A 7,687-nucleotide genomic window follows, 5' to 3' on the forward strand; every position below is an offset into this window, starting at 1 on the left:
TATCAATAACAGTATAAAAATTGGGAAAATCACAAATATGTAGAAATTAAACAACATGCTCCCGAATAGCAAATGGGTCAAGAAAAAAATCAAAAGATAAATAAGAAAATATTTTGAGATAAATGAAAATGAAGACATAACATAGCTGAACTTATAAGAGGTAGCTATAAGTTATATAAGCTTTCTATTTATATAAGTTATCTAGCTCTAAGTTATCTATTTAATAGTAAGTTATCTATTTTACTTAGATAAAACGAGTAGCTACTTTTATCTGGAAAAACAAGAGCAAAATAAATTTAAAGCAAGCAGAGAAAGGAAATAATGAAGACTAGAGTAAAAATTAGGAAAATGAGGATACAAAAACTAAGGAAAAATTCGTGACATTAAAAATCTTTAGATGGATAAATCCAGAAAAAAAGACAAAGATTACTAGAATCAGAAGTGAAAGAGGAGCTATTACTACTGGCCTTACAGAAATTAAAAAGTGTTCTGAAGGAATACTATGAACAATTATATGCCAATAATTTAGATTACTTAAATGAAATGGACAAATTCCTAGGAAGACATAAACTACTGAAACTGACTCAAAAAGATACAGTCTGAATAGACCTATTACAAGTGAAGACAGTGTATTACTAGTCAAAAAACTACCCACAAAGGAAAGCCAAGATCCATATGGCTTCACTGGTGAACCAAACACATAATGAATTAATACTAATTCCTTACAAACACTTCCAAAAAGTAGAAAAAGAGGAATACCTCCCAACTCACTTTATGAGGCCAGTATTACTCTGATACCAAAATCAGACAAAGACATCATAGGGGAAAAACAATCCCACAGACTTAAATATCTTATGAATATGGATACAAATATCCTCAACAAAATGCCAGTATACTAAATCCAGTAACATATTAAAAATTATACACATGGGATTGATAAGTTAGCTTAACATCTGAAAAATCAATGAAGTTAATGCATCGTATCAGAAAACTTTTCAAAATCACAGTCATCTCAATAAATGTAGAAAAGCATTTTATAAAACCCAATACATTTTCATGAAAAGACATTCAGCAAACAAGAAATAGAAGGAAACTTCCTCAACTCTATAAAGGGCATCTATAAAAATTATATAGCTAACATTGTACATAATGTCAAAATACTAGATGTCTTCCCCCTAAAATCAGTATAAGAGATAAAAACTAAAAAGTTTCATCCGACTCACACAACTCACCACAGAGTACAATACTCTGGTCATCAAAGTGGTTAAGGCTTTTCTCCCCAATAACAAATCCTCCAATGAACTCCAACTGAGTGTTCTATAATTTATCTTAATTTTGACACTGTCTAGCTGCTCCCCACCACCAGGTGTCAATTGCAAGTAATAAGCTGTCACCTATTTTGACTGACTGGCTAAAAATTAAGCTTCCTAAAAACTCCCAATTTAGATCTGATTACTTTGCTAGGAAGGCTCACAGAACTCAGGGAAACACTTATTTAGGTTTACAAGGTATACACTTAGGTTTACATTTGTTATAAATGATATTACAAAGAATGCAGATGAATGACCAGATGAAGAGATGCATATGTCAAGGGATGGGGGTCAGGAGAGCATGCAGAGCTTTCATGGCCCCTTTAGGCACACCTCATTCCTGGAACCTCTGTGTGTTCAGCAATACAGAAGCTCTCTATGCACTGTTCTTTGGGTTTTTTTTATAGAGACTCAATTATTGAAGCACAAATAAACTCAGGGCATCTGACACAGTATGCTTGATTAAATTATTGGCCATAGGTGGTCAACTCAAACTTCAGCTCCACTTCCCTCCCAAGAGGCTGAGGAATGAGACTGAAAGTTCCAACTCTATAATCATAAGGTTGATTTCTCTGGCAACCAGCCCTCATAATGAGGCTGTCAAGGAGACCAGTAAGAGTTTCCTTCTTAGAACAAAAGATGTTATTACCCTCAGGTCATTCCAAGAAATGTAGGAGCTCTGTGTTAGACACCCTTAGTTTATTTGTGCTGCAATAATCACAGCACAAATAAAATAAGAATATCACAGATAATTTGTAAAAAACAGAAATTTATTTCCCACAGTTATGAAAGTTGGTAAGTCCAAGATCAAGGCACCATCATTTGGTGTCTGATGAGGGTCTTCTTGCTGCATCCTCAAATAGAAGAAAGTAGAACAGCAAAAAAGAGAAGAAAAGAAAGAAGGCAAAAATGGGGACAAACACTGGGTCCTCCTCTCATGGCAGAAGGATAGGAGAACCTTTAATAAGGATGCTAATCCCATTTATAAAGGTGGATCCCTTATGATTTAATCATCTTCCTAAGGTTACACCTGTTAATACTGTCACATTGGGGATTCAGTGTCAACATGAATTTTGGAGGGGAGACCATCATTCCAACCATATCATGCTCCTATCACTCAGGAAATTGCAAAGGTCTTAGGAACTCTGTATCAAGAACTGTAGTCAAAGACCAAATATTAGAACAAAAGGTATTCCTAACACCCTTACTTACAAGGGTTTTGGAGCTCTATGTCGGAAACCAGGGGCAGAGACCAATATATATTTCTTATTATATCATAATATCAAAATCAAGAATAAGACATACGTATTTGTTTTACCATTTTTATTGAACACTGTAGCAGAGGTTCTAGTAAAGATATTTAGTCAAGAAAAAGAAACAAAATGCATCCAGATTGGAAAGCAAAAGTAAAACTATCTCTATTCACAGATGACATGATGCTGTATACAGAAAGCCTTAAGAAATCTGCTAGAAAATTAGAACTGAAGAGTTAGTTCAGCAATGTTGTAGGATATGAGATCAATATACAAAAATCAATATTATTTCTACACACTGACAATGAACCATCCAGAAATGAGAATAAGAATACAATTCCATTCATAATGCATCAAAATAATTAAATACTTAGGGATAAATTTAGCAAAATAAGTGCAAAACTTATACTTTGAAACCCATAAACTAAAGAAGACATAACTAAATGGAAAAAGGCCTACAATCACGGATTCAGCCATAGATGCATGATTTTATTTTATTTCTGAGTTCTCAATTCTGTTCCATTCATGTGTATGTCTGTCCTTTGACCAGTGTCACACTGTGTTGATTAACATTGCTTGGTAGTAAGTAAGTAAGTACTCCCCAAATTGATCTACCAACTTTTAACACAATCTGCATAATAGTCCCAGATGACATTTTTGTAGAAATTGACAGATCAATTTTAAAATTCAGGTGGAATTGCATAGAATCCAGAATAGACAAAAGAATCTTGAAAAAGAACAAAGTAGGAACTCTCACACATCCCAGTTTCAAAACTTACTACCAAGCAATGTTAATCAACATGGGGTGACACTGGCAAAAAGACAGACATACACATGAATGGAATAGAATTGAGAGTTCAGAAATAAAATCACGCATCTATGGTCAACTGATTTTCAACAAGGATGCCAGGACCATTTAACGTGTTTTCAAAAGAGAGTGCTGGATTTACTACTAGACAGCTACACATAAAACAATGAGGCTGGACCCTTTCCTCACACCATATGCAAAAACTAACTCAAAATGAAGACCTAAATATAGGAGCTAAAACCACAAAGCCATTAGAAGAAACCAAAGAGTAAATCTCATGACCTCGGAAAAGATTCTTGGAATATGACATCAAAAGCATAAGCAACAAAAGGAAAAATAAAGTAGACTTCATTAAAATTAGAAACATTTGTTTCTAATTGAGAAAATGAAAAGACAAACCACAGGATGTGAAAAACTATTTGCAAATTATATACCTGATAAGGGACTTGTAGACCAAATATGCAGTGGACTTTTACAACTCAATAATAAAATGACAAATAGCTCAATTTAAATGGCAAAAGATTGGAACAGATATTTCTCCAAGGAAGATGTACAAGTGGCCAAAAGGCACTTGAAAAGCTGCTCAACAACTACTCATCAGGGAAATGCAAGTAGAAACCACAATGAGACACCATTTTGTATTCACTAGGAAGTTAGAATCAAGTGCCAAATATAAGAAGCATTGATTGACAAGGATGTGGAAAAATCAGACCCTTCATATAGTACTGGTAAGAATGTAAAATTGTGCAGATACTTTAGAAAAGAGCTAGCATTTTCTCAAACATTTAAACATAGTTATTATATCACATAGCAAGTCCACTCCTTGTATATGCTCCAAAGAATTGAAAACAGGTATTCAAATGGCTGAACAAAGATGTTCATGCAGCAGTGTACACAGTAGCCAAAAGGCAGAAACAACTCAAATGTCCATCAACTTATGAATAGACAAGTAAAATATGATATATCCATACAATGGAGCATCATTCAACCATAAGTTGAATGACATAATACATGCTAATAACATGTATGAATCTTGAACACATTATGCTAAGTAAAAGAAATCAGTCACAAAATATCACATATTAAATTATTTCATTCATATGAAATGTCTGGAATTGGAAAATCCAAGAGATAGAAAGTAGATTAGTGGTTGCCTAGGGCTGGAGAGAGGGTAGAGAAAGCAATAATAGCCAAAGCACAGGAGGTTTCTTTCTAAGATGATGAAAATGTCCTAAAATTGACTGTCATGATGATCTTATATATCTGTGAATCTAATAAAAACCACTGAATTGTACACTTTAAATGAGTAAGTGGTGTGGTATGTGAATGACACTATCTCAATAAAGCTGCTTTTTAAAAACAGTGCTCTATTTTTTAAAGTTACTGGTTTCAAATACAAAGCAATATATATACCTACTAAAGGAATGTTATGTTTCTTTCATTAATCATTAAATTTAATATTAGTGACAATTTCATTACCCTGGAGAGAAATCTGCAGGTTAAATTGTCTCATTTCAAAATAATTCCCCAGTAAGCATAACGATTCTTTAGAAATTGGAACTAACCATAAATTAAACAATTTCAAAAACAAAACTATAAAAAGCATTTACATTCTGTTCACTGCACAGATATTGCATTTAATGTGGCATGTGGGCACATTTAAGTGAGTTTGATATAATGTGAGGCAGGATTTCCAAAAGTAAGTGTTAGGAACTAACAAAGTCTTAAAATGTCTCTACTTTTACCATTCTGTTCCCCAAAGGCACATGCTCAGATCCTGTTTGCCAGTAAAAAAGCCTTACTGATTTCAATGCCGTTCCTCTTAACTCACGGTTTGGTTTCCAAGGACTTTTAGCTCTTGCTTTCTCTACCAGGTTCTAATCAGTAATTCTTTATTTGGTATCTTTTATACATTGACGTTTGTACTTGCATATTAGGAACAAGGAAAATGTGAGCAGATAAGCTGCTAAGAACCTCCTTTTCATGCAAATATCTTTGTGTCAAGAAAAAATGAATTAAAGGAACATTCTATGGATTACTGAAGTGAAATTAGGCATGGTATAGAAAATTATTCTTCCGCAAGGTAAAATGGTAGCTGATTTAGTATTTTTAATTTGGCCAATCATAAAGATAGAAAGCTAAGAGAGGTAAGGGATCTAAACCCCTTATCTTTCATTTACTTGGTTGTGTGATCTTGAACAAGTTGCCTAACTCTTTGAACCTCAGTTCCCTCATCTATAAAAACATGGAATAATAAATTTACCTGTCTCTTAATAAGGAAGACCAAGAATACACCTAACAATTGTAAGTAATCAAAAAACTTTCCTATTTTGAAATTCTGAAATCTCAATATAAAATGACAATAGCAGTGACGGCATCATTGAACCGGTCAGGTAATGTTGTTTGCTTCCTAGTAACTAGGCAGATTTATTCTCTGTTTGTTCTAAACACCAGAGGCAGACTACTGGTAGTCTACCTATATGCCCTCTCTACTCCCTCCCACTCTCCAACCCTGTATGATACCTAATGAAATCATTCCAGTATAGCTCCCTGTATAAATTGAGAAGAAACTTTTGAGAGCAGGACAATCACTGGTGTACATCTGACAATAAATAAGCAATAGTTCCTCAATTTTGCTCATAATAAAAAGTATATTTCTGTTCATTCCTTGCTTCTTGGTGTAGTATTTAACTTTCAGACTGCCTTATGTGAGTTCTTTATATATTCTGGATATTAACCTCTTAATAGGTATAGGAACTTGCAAACATTTTCTCCCATTTTGCCAGTTGCCTTTTTACTCAGTTGTTCTGTGGTTTGATGCACAAAAGTTTTTAAGTTTGATATGGTACTATCTGCCTAGTTTTGCTTTTGTTGTCTGTGTTTTGGGGTGGGTGGGGCATATCCAACAAATCATTGCCAAATCCAATGTTACATTATGAAGGTTTTTCCCTACATTTTCTTATAAAAGTTTTATAGCTTGGGATTTTACATTTAGGTCTGCAAACCATTTTTAATTTTTGTATGTAGTATAAAAGAGGGGTCTACCTTCATTCTTTTGCATGTGGATATCCAGTTTTTCCAACACCAGTTGTTGAAAAAACTCCTTTTCCCACCAAGTAGTGTAGGCACCCTAGTTGAAGATCATTAACTACATAATCAGGGTTTATTTCTGGGTTCTCTATTCTTTTCCATTGATCTATTGGTCAATACCACATTTGGCTGTTTTTTGCTTGTTAGTTCATTTGTTTCTTACAGACAAGGTCTCTGTCACCCAGGCTGGAATGTAGTGGCATGATCATGACTCACTACGGCCTTGAATTCCTGGGTTCCAGTAACCTCCTGCCTCAGCCTCCCAAAGTGCTAGGATTACAAATGTGAACCACTGAGTCCAGCCCAAATTAATTCAAAATTTCAACCTAAATCTAAAAAGTTTAAAGTGTTTCTCAATGAGGAAGAATGTTATTGACTTTTTTTTCTGAAGTAATTCTTTATTATTCATAATAATGCTTTACATCACAAAATGTTTACCACCCCTGGCCTTAGGAACTAAATGCTGGTGACAGCAGCCCAGCCGTCCACACAACCAATGTTTCTTCCCATAGTGAATAGTACAAAGCTTGGTTTGGAACTGCTGCTAGACAGTTTAGCAGCATGCTACAGGTCAAAGTTCATCTCCACACTCCTAAGGCTAACAGTGTTTCTGCTCCCTTCAGTGTGTTCAACTGTTCCTTCCTTCATGGGCCTTTGTTCTCAGGTTGATCCCAGAGTAACAGTGGCTGCAGCAATTCTAGACTTCACATTTCTACCATATTGTTCACAAGAAAATACCATCTCTGTCAGCGTTTCCATCCAAATCCCAAGGTTTGTTGTGATTGGACTTGTTTGGTCACATCCCATGACTAAAACAAGTATCCAGAGGAATGCAATGCTTTTACTGGTCTAGTCTTGATCACAGGCTCCTCTGGTAGAGTGATAGATGGAGTCAGTGTCCCCAGATAAAGGTGCAATTCCCAAATAAAAATTAAAGACTGTTGTGAAGAGGACAAGTTGGTAAATCGACATTGAAAATATAACTAAAAAAATGTTTATTGTAAAAGTGCTACTCAAAATGCCAGTTCATGAATTATTTGTTACCCACCAACAATAAAATTAAAAAAAAACTTGCACCAGAGCAAATCAACTATGTTAATGAGTAGATTGCTCAGTTTAGTCAATATTTATTTTATAATAAAACTACCTCCAATGAAATTGGCCTCATTGCCCCCTGATATAATGCAGTGTGGAAACAGCTCATCACTTTTGTGGTATTCCTAACA

This window comes from Callithrix jacchus, chromosome 6, assembly GCF_049354715.1.
Source record: "Callithrix jacchus isolate 240 chromosome 6, calJac240_pri, whole genome shotgun sequence".
Taxonomy (NCBI): Eukaryota; Metazoa; Chordata; class Mammalia; order Primates; family Cebidae; genus Callithrix; species Callithrix jacchus.